This window comes from Diceros bicornis, chromosome 34, assembly GCF_020826845.1.
Source record: "Diceros bicornis minor isolate mBicDic1 chromosome 34, mDicBic1.mat.cur, whole genome shotgun sequence".
Lineage (NCBI taxonomy): Eukaryota > Metazoa > Chordata > Mammalia > Perissodactyla > Rhinocerotidae > Diceros > Diceros bicornis.
This window is the reverse complement of record NC_080773.1, coordinates 30,427,559-30,445,166: the sequence shown is the minus strand read 5'-3', so window position 1 is coordinate 30,445,166 and position 17,608 is coordinate 30,427,559. Positions and strand designations below refer to the sequence as shown.

At 38.8% G+C, this 17,608-nt stretch overlaps 1 protein-coding gene across 1 annotated transcript in view; it reads right to left on the bottom strand.

The window, feature by feature from the left end:
• LOC131397312 (zinc finger protein 208-like) overlaps nucleotides 1–17,608 on the bottom strand; it is a 649,542-nt gene that overhangs the window by 524,698 nt on the left and 107,236 nt on the right.

The window sequence follows — 17,608 nt, the reverse complement described above, 5'->3', positions numbered from 1 at the left end:
CCGTATATGTGTGGTTTTGTTTCTGGGCTTTCAATTCTGTTCCATTGATCTGTGTGTCTGTTTTTGTACCAGTACCATGCTGTTTTGATTACTATTGCTTTGTAGTATGTTTTGAAGTCAGGGGTTGTGATGCCTCCTGCTTTGTTCTTTTTTCTTAGGATTTCTTTAGCTATTCGGGGTCTTTTGTTGCCCCATATAAATTTTAGTATTCTTTTTTCTATTTCTGTGAAGAATGTCATTGGGATTCTGATTGGGACTGCATTGAATCTGTAGATTGCTTTAGGTAATATAGACATTTTAACTATGTTTCTTCTTCCAATCCACGTGCATGGGATATCTTTCCATTTCTTTATGTCATCATGGATTTCTTTCAATAATGTCTTGTAGTTCTCATTGTATAGGTCCTTCACCTCCTTGGTAAGATTTATTCCTAGGTATTTTATTCTTTTTGATGCAATTGTAAATGGTATTATCTTTTTGAGCTCTCTTTCTGTTAGTTCATTATTAGCATACAGAAATGCAACTGAATTTTCTAGATTGATTTTGTACCCTGCAAGTTTGCTGTAGTTGTTGATTGTTTCTAATAGTTTTCCAACAGATTCTTTAGGGTTTTCTATATATAAAATCATGTCATCTGCAAATAGTGAGAGTTTCACTTCTTCGTTACCTATTTGGATTCCTTTTATTCCTTTTTCTTGCCTAATTGCTCTGGCCAAAACCTCCAATACTATGTCAAAACCTCCAGTACTATGTTGAACAGGAGTGGTGAGAGTGGGCAGCCCTGCCTTGTTCCTGTTCTCAGAGGAATGGCTTTCAGTCTTTCCCCGTTGAGTATGACGTTGGCTGTGGGTTTGTCATATATGGCCTTTATTATGTTGAGGTACTTTCCTTCTATTCCCATTTTATTGAGAGTTTTTATCATAAATGGATGTTGTATCTTGTCAAATGCCTTCTCTGCATCTATTGAGATGATCATGTGGTTTTTATTCTTTGTTTTGTTGATGTGATGTATCACGTTGATTGATTTGCGGATGTTGAACCATCCCTGCGTCCCTGGTATAAATCCCACTTGATCATGGTGTATGATCTTTTTAATGTATTGTTGTATTCGGTTTGCCAATATTTTGTTGAGGATTTTTGCATCAATGTTCCTCAGCGATATTGGCCTGTAATTTTCTTTCTTTGTATTGTCTTTGTCTGGTTTTGGTATCACGGTGATGTTGGCCTCGTAGAATGATTTAGGAAGTGTTCTATCTTCCTCTATTTTTTGGAATAGTTTGAGAAGGATGAGTATTAAATCTTCTTTGAATGTTTGGTAAAATTCACTGGAGAAGCCATCTGGTCCTGGACTTTTATTTTTTGGGAGGTTTTTGATTACTATTTCAATCTCTTTACTTGTGATTGGTCTATTCAGATTCTCCATTTCTTCTTGGTTCAATTTTGGGAGGTTGTATAAGTCTAAGAATTTATCCATTTCTTTTAGATTGTCCAATTTATTGGCATATAATTTCTCATAGTATTCTCTTATAATCCTCTGTATTTCTGTGGTATCCATTGTAATTTCTCCTCTTTCATTTCTAATTTTATTTACTTGAGCCTTTTCTCTTTTTTTCTTAGTAAGCCTGGTTAAGGGTTTGTCGATTTTGTTTATCTTTTCAAAGAACCAACTCTTTGTTTCATTAATCCTTTCTACTGTTTTTTTGGTCTCAATATCATTTATTTCTGCTCTGATTTTTATTATTTCTCTCCTTCTGCTGGCTTTGGGCTTTGTTTGTTCTTCTTTTTCTAGTTGTGTTAGGTGTAATTTAAGGTGGCCTATTAGGGCTTTTTCTTGTTTGTTAAGGTGGGCTTGTATTGCTATGAGTTTCCCTCTCAGGACCGCTTTTGCTGTATCCTATATGGTTTGATATGGCATATTATAATTTTCGTTTGTTTCCAGATAGTTTTTGATTTCTCCTTTAATTTCATCAATGATCCATTAGTTGTTCAGTAGCATGTTGTTTATTCTCCACATTTTTGTCACTTTCCCAGTTTTTTTTTCATGGTTCCTTTCCAGTTTCATAGCCTTATGGTGTGGAAAGATGCTTGTTATGATTTCAATCTTCTTAAATTTATTGAGACTTGCTTTGTTTCCGAACATATGGTCTATCCTAGAGAATGTTCCATGTGCGCTTGAGAAGAATGTGTAGTCAGCTGTTTTTGGATGGAGTGCTCTGTATATGTCTACTAGGTCCATCTCGTCCAGTTTTTCATTTAAGTCTGCTATTTCTTTATTGACTTTTTGTCTGGATGATCTATCCATTGTTGTAAGTGGGGTGTTAAGATCCCCTACTATTATTGTGTTGTTGTTGATGTCTCCTTTTAGGTTTGTTAATAGTTGCTTTATGTACATTGGTGCTCCTATGTTGGGTGCATATATATTTATAAGTGATATGTCTTCTTGATGGAGTGACCCTTTTATCGTTATATATTTCCCTTCTTTGTCTTTCTTCACCTGTTTTATCTTGAAGTCTACTTTGTCTGATATGAGTATGGCAACACCTGCTTTCTTTTGTTTGCCATTAGCTTGGAGTATTGTCTTCCATCCTTTCACTCTGAGCCTGTGCTTGTCTTTGGTGCTAAGATGTGTTTCCTGAAGGCAGCATATTGTTGGGTCTTGCTTTTTAATCCATCCTGCCACTCTGTATCTTTTGATTGGAGAGTTCAATCCATTTACATTTAGGGTAATTATTGATATATGAGGGCTTAGTGTTGCTGTTTTGTCACTTATTTTCTGGTTCTTTTGCATTTCCTTTGTTTCTTGTCCCATTTGTTTCGGACTGCCAATTCAGTTTGGTTGTTCTGTCTTATGACTCTTCTAGTTTTCTCTTTGTTTATCATATGTGGTTTTGTTTTGATTATTTGTTTAGTGGTTACCTTGAGGTTTGGGCAAAAAATCTTCTGTATGAGATAGTCCGTTATCTGATGGCCTCCTATTTCCTTATACTAAGTCAACTCAATCACTTTCCTCTTCCCCTTCTAAGTCGTTCTTGTTATACCTTATTCTATCTTGTGTTGTGGCTGTGTGTTTACAGTGATGAGGTTAAATTTATTTTTGGTGAGTTTCTTCCTTTGGTCTTTGAGTTTAGTATTTAAGTGGTTGCTAACCTATTCCGGTAAAGATCTACTATTTTTCTGAGTTTGTCTACCTACTTTTCTCCTTGTTCCAAGCTTTGCATTCCCTTTCTCTTTTTTTCAGGCCTGAGGGCCTTCTTGAGTATTTCTTGTAGTGGGGGTCTCGTGGCCATGAACTCCCTTAGCTTTCGTTTATCTGGGAGAGTTACTATTTCTCCATCATATTTGAAGGATATTTTTGCTGGATAGAGTATTCTTGGCTGAAAGTTTTTGTCTTTCAGGATTTTGAATATATAATTCCAGTCTCTCTAGCCTGTAAAGTTTCTGTTGAGAAATCCGCTGAGACCCTGATAGGAGTTCCTTTGTACGTTATTTTTTGTTTTTGTCTAGCTGCCCTTAATATTGTTTCTTTGTCGTTGACCCTGGCTAGCCTTACCACTAGGTGTCGTGGTGAAGGCCTTTGTCTGTTAATATATATAGGTGTCCTGTTGGCTTCGCTTACTGGTATTTCCTGCTCCTTCCCCAGATTTGGGAAATTCTCAGCTATTATTTCCTTGAATAGGCTCTCTGTTCCTCTTTCCCTCTCCTCTCCCTCAGGAATACCTATAATTCTTCTGTTACATTTTCTAATAGAGTCAGATATTTGTCGGAGTCTTTCTTCATTTGTTTTTAGTCTTAGTTCTCTCTCCTCTTCCATCTGGAGTATATCTGTATTCCTATCCTCTAAAGTGCTAATTCTTTCCTCCATATTGTCAGCTCTGTTCTTTAAAGATTCCAGGTTCTCCTTTATCTTCTCCATTGTGTTCTTCATCTCCATCAGTACTGATTGGTTTTTCTTTATGATTTCAATCTCTTTTGTGAAGAAACTCCTAATCTCATTGAATTGTTTGTCTGTGTTGTCTCATATTTCGTTGAGTGTTTTTATGATAGCTATTTTGAAATCTCTGTCATTTAGATTATGGATTTCTGTGTCTTCAGGGTTGATTTCTGGGTGCTTGTCATTTTGTTTCTGGTCTGGTGATTTCATATATTTTTGCACTGTGGTTCCTGTGTTAGTTTTGTTTTTCCTCATCCTGGAAATCTCTGGTTGCAATTTCCACTTGCCGCCACTGTCTGGTGGTAAAGGGCTGTGTAGTCTAAGCCCCCTGCCCTCTGCCCCGGTTTTTCTGCTGCAATCCGCAGTTTTGTTTTTTGTTTTTTTTTTTTCCGCTGCAATCCATGGGTCCAGTCGTTTGATCAGGTCTGCCGCGGATCGCTTGGTCTGGTCTGCCGCAGATCGCTAGGTCTGATCTGGTCGGTTGAGCTGCAGGGTCAGGTTTGCGGGGACGGAGGTGCTCTCTCTTTTGCCCTCTGGGTCCCTGACATGGGAGGCTTCTCATTTGCCCCTCTTTATCCGCTCTCTGGGGTGCTCAGATGTTGATGGTAGCCCTGTGGCTTTTCTGAGTCTTCTGTGCCGGAGTTTCCCACTGGCTGAGAGAGTCCAAAGAGCTACGGTTTCCCCGCACAGGGCCGCCCCTCCCCCCTCTCTGGGAGCTGCACCGACTGGGATCGCTGATCTGATGGGGAGGGAGAGGGGTTCTCCTTACCTCTCCCCACTTCCTCCGGGGGCCCAGCACATTCCGCTCTCAGATGTGCGGCAGTGTGGATCTTTCTGCTCTAGCTTTTTACTGTCTGGGATTCCGTTGTTGGTCTGTGACTGTTCCTTTTGTTGTATCTTGTCGGGGGAAGAGTTCACGGGAAAGCTCACTCCGCCATGATGCTGATGTCACTCCAAAATGTTTATTTTTATTATGTGCAATTAGACTGTTACCTCATGAGATATAGGTAGATTACAAAAATTAAAGTAGAAAATGGAAAATACAATCTATATAAATTTAAACACTGAAAGAGTTAACAGATGATGTACATCTTAGATAAGTTAGACTGTAAGCTTAAAACAGTTTGTCAATATTATCAGTATTATTTTTCTATTTCTTGAACATTATTGCAATACTATTGATTGATAGAAAACAATTTGATTTTACATGCATATATGTGCATATATACACATAAATACATCTCTATATATACAATGTATAGATGTGTTTAAATATACACATACATACTAGATACATATATACACACATTCACACACATATATACACATATTAATGTAGTATGTACATGTACATGTATAGGGTTTTCATATGCTTTTTTGTGATCTAATGTATGGTAGATATTTAGGTGCTAATGTGATCTGAAAATGTATGTTTCTGGGGCCAGACCAGTGGCACAAGCAGTTAAGTGTGCGCGCTCCACTGTGGCAGCCCAGGGTTTGCCGGTTCAGATCCCAGGCGCACACCGACGCACCACTTGTCAGGCCATGCTGTGGCAGGAGTCCCATATAAAGTGGAGGAAGGTGGGCATGCATGATAGCCCAGGGCCAGTCTTCCTCAGCAAAAAGAAGAGGATTGGCAGATGTTAGCTCAGGGCCGATCTTCCTCACAAAATAAATAAATAAATAAATAAAATAAAAATGTATGTTTCTCTAATTAGTAGCACCAGGTTCAATATATACCCATTAGGTCAAAGTAATTCTATTGTTTTTCAAAATGTAGAATCCTCAACACTTTCATCAGCTTCATAATGTAAATGCAGGGAGAACAACATGAAAATATTTCTTAAAATTTAGGAATATCTATTTTGCTCATTTGGTAAGGTAACTTAACAGAAAAACATAATGGATTGATGATGTTTACCTTCAAAATGAGTACACCTCTACTCTTCGAAGTTTGGTGGAAATCCCCACCATAAACTTATTTCCCCACATTAGAGACATGAAATTTGTAACCTGAACTCTCTTTCTTGCCAAAATACACAGCTAGCATCCATACTTTAATAGAGATAAAACTACTTTTTGCAGATCTCAAATTCCATGCAATTTTTCCCCAAACAGTATGTATTTTTTTCATCAACGACACTCACCTGATGTCTCAAAAAACAGCAAAAACGTACTTTTGTGCTCTCTTTCACTTATTCTGGTTCTAACTGGCCATTTCCAAATGAAAATATTTTAAGTATGCTAATGTCACTTCACAATATTATATTTCAAATGACTACTATCTGTCCAAAGATGAAATGTAAGAACTCACATTTAGGATTTCAAGCTCTACTCTCTGAATCTGAATTGACCTTTCAGCTTAACTCTACACTGGTTATTAGTCTGTGGGAAAATTTCGCGAATGACCATCTCACGTGGTGCTTTATTTCATGGAGGTTCTCCTACAATTCCATGCCAAGTTTATTTCTTGGTAAATGTTTTATTTCAGATCGATAGTCACACACTCAAAGAATTTTCTGTAATCCCCACGTTGTTTCAGAAACTCCTGCATAATACTACCTAGATTCTGAAGCTCCCCTACAAGCATTAAAAAGTTTTACTTACATAGGTATTTAGATGATAATTACTACAATAGTTCCTTTACAATTACATTGCGATTTATTGCTTATTTTGAAGGATAATCTCAACCTGTCTTGTTTACCACTCTCTTGTAAATGACTGTCTAATAATTGTTCTTAGGACTCAGAAGAGGATGAGTAAATAAATAACTGAATGATATGCAAATTCAATTTACATAGTTCTCATAAGATTAAGTAAACATCTAATCCTTGTCCGGGAAAGGAAAAATGTGGATGCTCTGCGGTCATGGCTCATGAGAAAGTAGGGGCTTACAGTTGGGAAACATGCAGTAATTGGTCCAACGAAGATCACCAGCCTCTGGCTGGGATTATTATAAAGAGCTGAATAAATGTGAAAGATGGAAGAGAGAGTATACAAAGACACAAAAGTGCTCACCAAGACAAGGATGCTTCTGGTGGCTCTGGATTCAGCAGAGGATCTAGGGGAGATATTGGTCCTATGAATGTGCTGGACCTGCTGCTTGTGCCTGCACAGGATGAAAACCATAAAGCCACTGGTCCAGGTCATGAGCCCCAAACATGGAATATCAGGGAATAATAAAAATCTTACATAAGACTGTGATTCTGTCATGAATTACAACATAACATAATCCCAAATCTTTTTCCTTTGTGATGTTTTTGTTGCTCCAATTACCAGTCACATACAGAGTTAAAATGATATTCGTCAGCAATTGTAGGATCCAGCAGAGGAAAATGGAGGATCCAATGTACTTGGGAGCTTTCACTTTAAGCTCTGCCCAGCTGGGGCTCCTGGGGCTGATGGTGATGGCCTGGAAGACACTCAAAAGGCAGGTGGTTCCAATGGACACACCCCTGGCCACTCTGTGGATATAGCAAACAAGTTTGCATCCAATATCACTGAGAAAATATTTCCACCCAAATGCTGCCAATTCCTGTAGAGAACACGACCAAGGTGTTGGCTACAAGCAGATGTTCAACAATCAAAGTGAGATTTGTCTTATATTTTTAAGACAGTTACGCAAAAAGGAATCTCTAATGTGTAAAATCTTGCACATTTTATCAGATTGGAATGATATATATATTTTTTAATAATTTTATTTATTTATTTTTCCCCCAAAGCCCCAGTAGATAGATGTATGTCATAGTTGCACATCCTTCCAGCTGCTGCATGTGGGTCGTGGCCCCAGCATGGCCGGAGAAGCGGTGTGTCGGTGCGCACCCGGGATCCGAACCGGGGCCCCAGCAGTGGAGAGTGCCCACTTAACCGCTAAGCCATTGGGCCGGCCCTGGAATGATGTTTTTAAAGTGATAGAATATTTTTAAACCAGAGAAAATATCGAAAGATACATTTGAGACTTACAGCTGCTAGCTGAAACTCATTATTAGAGACTGACATTTTCTTTAAGTACTGATTCCTTTCTTCATGAGAGAAAACAGTCTCATCAAAATTAATAGACCACAGATGTTTTCAGTAGGGAACAATTACTGTCTCCATTAAGCGCTTGATACACCCAGAGTAAGAGAAAACATTTCTATTCCAGCAATTGCCATTTGGATACATTATTTCTGCACAGCACTAAATTATTCCTGTAGATTCATCCTATTCTTTATTATAAGCACAGAGGCATGGTAGACACACCTGCAGTAATCCTGAAAATGTAGTCTATGATTCCAGTATATTAGGCTGAAGAGCAGATTGATTTCAGAACTACAGCTATTAAGTACAAGTCAGGATACATTACCACTCAGATTCAATGGCAAGATTCAAAGTCATTTTTGATTACACTAAATTATAGTATGATCCATTAGGGTTTGATGTAGGATCCTACTAGCTCCGTTAATGCCTCAGAATTATTCCTCCCTCCTGTGTGGCTTTGGCACTAGACCATACTCAAATCCTAAAGAATCCCTTTTCTGACATGATCACTTACCCAGACTCCTGATAGCCCTCCTTCCTTGCAGACTCTTCCTCTCAGACTGGAATAGAAAATAGTCAGTGGACTCTTCCGCTGCCAGGACAGTGGGCCTGGTGTGATGGTCATGACAGCCAGGACCTGGAATGGAGGGAGGCAGCCAGACCACTAGATATGGGTTTGTGATTCTGTGACCTCACCTCCCCTTAGAACTGCAATTATCATTTCACCTGTAGCCACCATGGGAGGACAGGCTTGCGGAACTGAGGATATTTGTGAAAAACTGTTATCCAGTTGTTGACTACCAAAAACAGTCACAACCTACTAATTATTTCCAAAGAGATCAGTTCATTGTGTTGAGAGGTTCTTTCTTTTTTTTGATCCATGGAGGCAGACAGGTGCACACGGAAGCCCCAGGAAATACTGAGTTGACACCTGAGGGACTGGCAAAGAAGCTCATGTCTCTTGCTGAGTTCTCTGCTCCCCTGAGAAGTTTTTCTGCCCAAAGTGTGTTCTTTCCTAAACTTCACACTACTGAGTGTCAGCATCATTTCAGTTATGAACAGACAAGCAGAACCAAAGCACCTGAGAAGGATTTTCAAAGCCATATAAGCAAAAGGAAGAACATGATGCCCAAAACTAACATTATAATTTATTGGATTTATTTGCAGAACTCAATGTCAATTAATGTGGAAGTCAAGTGATAAACAAGTTTCCTTTCTAGTAAAATATATTATTATTGACCCTCTCCCCAATGGTTATAGAAAGCCCAAGTTCAACAATATCCATCAAAAGATAGAAATTTATGTGTTTATCCCAAAGGAAATCACTAGGATCAGAAGTTTCAACAGATTCTACAATTCATAGAACTATCACCTAAGTCAATGCTACTTTCTCAACTCAAGGACACTGAATGGTTACCGCCAGCCTTTACACTTAATTTTTGCTGAATCTTCCCCAAAATTTATTGCTTTTTTCAATAAATGTCATATAAAATATGATTTTAAATTAATCCTTTGATTTTTTCTAATTACAAACCTATATTTCATCTGGGATTAATATTCAAACCCTCTCAATGTCCAGGTCAGAGATTATAGCCATATATTTGGCACCCCCTGCCACTACTACCTCAACACACACACACACACACACACACACATAGAGAAAACAATTTACATTCACTTAACCTTGTCATACTGTCAGATAACTGAGATTGTTGTTGTCTGATAAGCAAAGAGGGATAAGCATGAAATGAGAGGGATAAGCATGTCTGAGGACCATGGCAGCGGAATCCCTACCCTGTGATACGCAGGAATTTTTCAGCAGCATTGAGGACCAGATGCTTTGGGGACACAGAGATTATTGTACTTTCTAGAGCCTAGAGCAGTGATACTGAGGATGGAGAAAGTGTCTTTGATGAAGGCACCTTGAGAACATAGCATTTAAAAATACTGGTGAGGGGTTGCCCCCATGGTGTAGTGGTTATGTTCAGCGTGTTCATCTTTGGCATCCTGGGTTCACAGGTTTGGATGCTGGGCATGCACCTACACCACTCATCACCCATGCTGTGGCAGCAACCCACATACAAAATAGAGGAAGATTGGCATGAATATTAGCTCAGGGCTAATCTTCCTCAGGAAAAGAAAAAGAAATACTGGTGGTATTTTCATCTCCCACATAGAATCTAGGTGGGAGATGAAGAATATTGGGGAAACTGTTTAGACAGGATGGATGAGCCATGCACTGTGGGCATAAACAACCCCAACATCCCAGAAGCTGAAATAAAAGAAAAGGAAATCCTCTGAGACAGCTGACATGCACATGAAAGTGACCTCACTTAATTTGTAATCTTACACCACTAACAAAACTGGTCACGTGTCTTTGGCTCAGTTAAATGGGGTTGGGAAATGTGGAGGCACCCTGGATGAGTCAGGAACAGTGCACATTTCTACCTCAAACCCAGTCCATCCAGGACTCAGAAAAGAAATCCACACGTTCTTTCTGGGCCCATGTGGTCTTTACATGTAGCCTGTGAGGAGTGAAAAACAGGATTTGTCAGTTGTGGAAATTAGTACAATGGAGTTAGGGAGCTGGTTAGGCTCACACATTCAACACAAGGATAACAAGTTATACTCAAGTTCTAATAAATCCCAGTCTATATCTGTTACTTCGTGTTTGACTAAGAAACAACACAACCGTACTTATGAAAAAAAGTGTTTTTGTTTTTGTTTTTTCTTACAGTCATGGTGAGTGGGACAAAAACCAGGACTCCTAATGTGACTCAGTGATTCTCTCACAGGGACCCTTCTTTCTCATTTCAAAATATACTTCAGAACTAGAGTAATAAAAACAATGTGCTATTGGCATTTAAAAAAAGATGTATAGACCAATGGTGCAGACTAGAGAGCTCAGAAATAAACCCATGCATTTATGGCCAACTGATGTTTGACCAGGTTGCTAACAGTACGGGAAAGGATAGTCTCTTTAATATGTAGTTTTGGGAAAACTGAACATCCACATGCAGAAGAATAAAATTTGAGGGCCCGGCCCTGTGGCGCAAGCGGTTAAGTGCACACACTCCGCTTCGGTGGCCCGGGATTCACAGGTTCGGAACCCAGGCATGCACCGACGCACCGCTTGTCAACCCGTGCTGTGGCGGCGTCCCATATAAAGTGGAGGAAGGTGGGCATCGATGTTAGCTCAGGGCCAATCTTCCTCAAGAAAAAAGGGGAGGATTGGCATCAGATGTTAACTCAGGGCTAGTCCTCCTCACAAAAAAAAAAAAAAAAAGAAGAAGAAAATTTCACCCTTATCCCATATACAAAAGACGATATATATCTCATATACCTTATGCAAAAATCAACTCAAAATGGATTATATACTTAAACTGAAGACCTGAAACTCTAAAATTCCTATAAGAAACCATAGGGGAAAAGCTTTGTGATATTGGTATTGGAAATGATATAACTGATCTGACACCAAAAGACATAAGCAAAAAAAGTGAAAATAGACAAGTGGCCCTGCAGAAAGTTAAGTTTCTGAACAGCCAGGAAACAGTCAACAGAATGAAAAGGCAAACTGTAGACTAGAAAGAAAATATTTTCAAAACATATGTTGTATATGAGGTTACTACCCAAAGTATAAAAGGAACTCATGACAATTCAATTGCAATAAACAAATAATTCAAAACTTGGCAAAGTGATCAATTAGATATTTCTCCGAAGTTATACAAATTTCCAACTGGTTTATGAGAATGTGCTCAACATCACTAATCATCACGGAAATGCAAATCAAAACTATAACAAAATATCACCTCACACGTGTCAGTATGGCTATTGTAAAAAAAACAAAAGACAGAGGCTGGCCCAGTGGCGTAGCGGTTGGGTTCAAGTGCTCTGCTTTGGTGGCCTGAAGTTCGCGGGTTCGGATCCCGGGTGCAGACCGATGCACTTGTCTCAAGCCATGCTGTGGCGGCATCCCACATGTAAAGTAAAGGAAGATGGGGACAGATGTCAGCCCAAGGCCAATATTCCTCTGCAAAAAGAGGAGGATTGGCAATGGATGTTAGCTCACGGCTAATCTTCTTCACCAAAAAAATAAAAATATATAAAAAATAAAGATAATGCATGCTGGTGTGGATGTGGAGGAAAGGGAACACTTGTACACAGTTGATGAAAATGTAAATCAGTGGACCCACTATGGAAAACAATATAGAGTCTCCTAAAATAGAAGTACACTATGATCCAGCAATCAATCTCACTTCTGAGTATATAACCAAAGGAATTGAAATTAGGATCTCCAAGAGATGTCTGTACTCTCATATTGATTGCAACATTATGAACAATAGTCAAGATTTGGAAGCTATTTAACTGTCAATTGACAGGTGAGTGGATAAATAAAACGTGTGATATATATCTGTGTGTTATATATATCACACATTTTCTCACACATATGTATTTCATATGTACATATATTTACAATGGAATATTATTGAGACTAAATAGATAAGGAAATTCTGCCATTTGCAACGACATGGATGAACCTCAAGGACATTATGTTAAGTGAAATGAGCCAGATGCATAACACAAATATTAAATGATACCCCTTATATGATGAATACAACATAGTCAAACTCATAGAAGCAGAAAGTGGAATGGTGGTCACCAGGGTCTGAGAGGAGGACCAACCAGGGAGGTATCAGTCAAAGGGTACAAAGTTGCAATTACACAAGATAAATAAGTCCCACATATCTACATATGTGGTACCAACACTGTACAACATAAAGCTTATAGTTAAAAATACTGTATTTTAAACTTAAAATTATACTAAGAGGATAGATCTTATTTCAAGGGTTTTTATCACCAAAAACTAAGAATAATAAATAAGAGAGTGGAAGAAAACTTTTGGAGGTGACGGATAAGTTAATGGCATATTTGGTACCAATAGTAAAGATTTCGTAAGTGCATACTTATCATCACACTTGTCAAGATGTATACATTAGATATATACAACATTTTGTCTGTGAAAAAAATGAAATAACAGTAAATCAGAACACTGAATAAAAGGAGAATGAGTCATTAGGAGACTGGGCCATGGGTGTGCAGGAAGCACAGAAACCAAGGGGCACCTGAGGACAAATTGTGAAAAAAAGACCTCGGTTCTGCCAAATTAGGTAAGGAGAGCTTTCGTACAGAGAGGCTCCCTAATGCCACCAACTAGAACTTCGCAAAGTTAAAAGTTAACGGTCTGGTGTTTTCAAGCACCCCTGTGTTCATTGCAGTGTTATTCACAATAGCCAAGACTTGGAAGCAACCTAAGTGCCCATCAAGGGACGAATGGATAAAGAAGATGTGGTATATATACACAATGGAATACTACTCAGCCATAAGAAGCGATGAAATCCAGCCATTTGTGACAACATGGATGGACATTGAGGGTATAATGCAAAGTGAAATAAGTCAGAGGGAGAAGGTCAAATACCGTATGATTTCCTTCATTAAGTAGTAGATAATATCTAATAACAACAATAAACAAACACATAGGGACAGAGATTGGATTGGTGGTTACCAGAGGGGAAGGGGGGAGGGAGGAGGGTGAAAGGGATAATTTGGTACATGTGTGTGGTGATGGGTTGTAATTAGTATTTTGGTGGTGAACATGATGTAATCTATGCAGAAATAGAAGTACAATGATGTACACCTGAAATTTTTACAATGTTATAAACCAATAAAAAAAAAAGTTAACGGTCTGCACCTTTGCTGTGCTGTGATTTAGATTCATTTTTATTAGAAGTTGTGTTCCTTATTTCATCCAAATTCAGAGATGATGTGTCTACAGGAGCACTTTTCATTAGTAGCATCATTGAAGGCTCTGAGACATGGACCAAATTCCTAAGGAGATGGCCACCACCCCGTAGGAGGACTATCATAATTTCACCACAATGAGTATTGCTAAAGGCGTGGGAAGAAAACCAGAGGAAGGTTTAGGTAGTTTCTGGATAAGAATGTCTGAGGTGCTGTGACTTCTAGTTTCTGACCTAACTCAGGGAAGGGTGGGGGCTCCTTTACCTCAAGTCAGGAAGGGGAGAGTGGAAGGATTCTGAGAGAGAGTTGAATATGCATCCTTTTCATTTTGGAGGGAAAAAATATATATCTTTGGAAAGAGATTACCCTATATGCAATAAACACTTCGTTCAAGACTTCTGTTTGTTTGTTTTTTGGTGAGGAAGATTAGCCCTGAGCTAATATCTGTTGCCAATCCTCCTCGTTTTGCTGAGGAAGATTGGCCCTGGACTAACATCTATGCCCATCTTCCTCTACTTTATTTTATTTTTTATTTTTGTTTTTTTTGTGAGGGAGACCAGCCCTAAGCTAATATCCGATGCCAATCCTCCTCTTTTTTTGCTGAGGAAGACTGGCCCTGGGCTAACATCTGTGCCCATCATCCTCTGCTTTATATGGGATGCCACCACAGCACGGCTTAACAAGTGCTGCCTCGGTGCACACCCGGCATCTGAACCGGTGGACTCCGGGCTGCCTCATCAGAGCGCTTGCACTTAACCGTTTGCACCACCAGGCCGGACCCAATCTTCCTCTACTTTATATGTGGGATGCCTGCCACGGCGTGGCTTGATAAGCAACGTGTAGGTCTGCACCCAGGATCCAAACATGCAAATCCTGGGACACTAGAGCAGAGCCCATGAGCTTAACCACTATGCCACCAGGCCAGCCCCAAGCCTTCTTTTGTTGATATAAATTTTTCATTTTAAACTGTAAATATTTAAGAAATTTTAACAATTATATTTTTGCAATAATTCTTTAGATTCAAAATTTAATTTCCATCTCAAATGACATCACGGAGTTTCCAGAAAACTTTTTAAAAAAGAGAGAGAGAATATTACCCACCCTGGAATAAGAAACCATCTGAAGCAGACCCTGACTGCAGCGTTTTGGGAAGTAACTGCAGTCCCAGGATTGACCAGGACAGAGACTCTTCCAAGTCACAGAGGTAGATCCTACTGAAGAGAGGCCTCACGGATTTTGGTTTTAGATCATGTGCAACTTGCCCACCTGGAGGGTTTATTTGATAGCAGTTTTTCTCTCTTCTCTCAGAAGCTCTGCCCATCGTCTGCTGTGAGCTCTGTGACCCAGTGTCCCCCTGTCACCTGCTGTGCTGTGGACACAGGGTCGGGTATTTCTAGCCTCCCCAGCATCCTGGTCTTTGGGCAGGTTCGGGCACAGGAAGGCACCAGCAGAGACTGGAAGGATGGGGAGGCTAAGGTGTTCCTTTCACTCAGCATAACGCCTTAGATATTCATTCACGTTTTTTGCATATCTCAATAGATCGTTTCTTCTTATTGCTGAGTGTTATTCCATGGTATGGAGGTACCACTCCTTGTTTATCTGTCCGTCAGTCATTAGACATTTAGGTAATTTCCAGCTTTTGTGATAACCCTATATTACAATAAATACTGCATACAAGTCTTTGTTTGGTGATATAAATTTTTTATTTTAAATTGTAAATGTTTTTATATTCTGAGAATTATATTTTTTACAATGTTTACCATTTAGATTGAAATTTAAATTTCCATTTCAAAGGAGACCACAGCATTTTTCAAGACACTTCATAAAGTACTAAAAACTTTTAAGGACAACTAGTATATCATCAAACCCCAAAATTCTCTCAGGAGAAAACTTTGTAGTTTTAAACATCGGCCAAGAGCAGAGAAGAGTCACTCTAAGAACTAGTCTGATATAAACATCCTGGATAATCTCATTCACAGTAGAAGGGAATTTGAATTTGTACATACATATTTCAGGACATGATTCAAATTACATCAGTGATGAATTTCAGTTTATATGTGGAATTCAAGAGTGATTTAATATTAGGCAATCCATTAATAGAATTCATCACATTTATAGATATAAAACAAAAAATCAGGAGAGCATGTTCATAGATACAAAAGCAGCTATTGGCAGAACTCACCATCGGTTAAAGTAAAACACTCAAAATTAGGAACTGATGGATCTTCCTAACTTGACAAAACAGTCTTCAATCTGATCATGAGGATGAATTAGGAAGATTCACACTGAGGGCAGGAATAAAACTAAAACAGTTACAATAGGATGAAATAAAATAAGTTGAAATAAACTAGGAAAAATCTAAAAAAAGTTGTAAACTATATATAAGAAAAATGATAGAAAAATTCCTGAAATATATCAAGTACACATAAACAATGGAAAATCACATCATGTTCTTGGATAGAAAACCTCAATATAGATTTAAAAAAATCTCTTGTCCTGAATCTAAAGTATAAATTTAATTTGGTCTCAAAGCACATACCATCAGTTATTGTAGCTAGGCGTGTTATTGTAGAAGTCTTATCTTAGATGAAAATGCAAATAAAGAGAGTCAAAGAAGCCTGAAAAAAAATGAGTGTGGCTAGTTCTATGACTTGTGTTGATTCATCCACAGACTTATAAATATCAGTGGAGATATTCATGAATATACAACGGTGCATAAGAGCTAGTAAGCAATAAAGCTACACTGTGACTGCCATCTTTAATACTTGTGTTTATGGATGTGATATTCCTGTCACAAAGATCAAAAAGACAATTTATTCTTCACATTCTATGGCAAGATAAAGTTCTAGTGAAAGATAAATATATATGGCAAAAAAACACCTTACATGTTGTTATAAGGTTAATTCTGACAGGTTTTACCAGATTTAACGTTTCTGGGGATGGACACACCCCCAAGGGTCTCTACTCTGACATTTTCCCTGATGTCACTCCTACTGATCCTTAATTTAAAAGTGGATTAAAATGTCTTTCTGCTTCCTTCTTTAAGAATTTAAAAAGAAAGATGCCTATCTACACCGGATCTTCAAATGATTCCTCAGTCAGTGGTCATCAAGTGAGAAAAGGCACAAAATCTCACACCCACAGAAGTATAATGTTCAGTCAGTTATGAAACTTCTCCCTGAAGCCAGAGCTTCATCTTTCACATGTGATCAAAGGCTTTCACAGGCTCTGCATTGCTCTGCAAACCAGACCTTCCATATGGGCTTATCTCTGAGAATCTGAAATCAGGTGACTGATGAACACTAATTTCCTATCAGATCTGCCCTCTCTTAGTGATCCTGCAGGAACACAGAAACACTCCAGGATTTTTCCTGGAGCCATTTACCCCATGCAGATACACTTCTAGATTTGGACAGAAGCTTCGATCTTTACTGGGACCCCTGCTCTGTCCAACCAGCTTCTCCAGAACTACGATGTTCTAATCTCTCCTGAGAGTCCCCACCTCAAGGTATCTCTCTGTGCTAATAAAATTGATTTAGTAAAGTTGAAAGAGGAATAAGAGGAAAGCTGTGCTGTGGGCTAGATGTAGGGTAACTTTACCTGATTAATGTCTCTGATTTACCCAAATATTGATAGATAGAGATTTATTTCTCAATGGTTGAAAAAGAGGAGGACCCTCAGAACAAACTGGATGTAGAAAATGGAATCAGTGCTGCATGGGACCCAGCTTAAGCTCAGCAATGTGGTACTAACTCTACTCACAAAAATCTTCCATCTTTGGAAGAACATTGTGAACTCAGCCAGCTGGACACTAAGCGTGCATGCTCCTCGCTAGAATTCCACGCCTGCATCACAGAG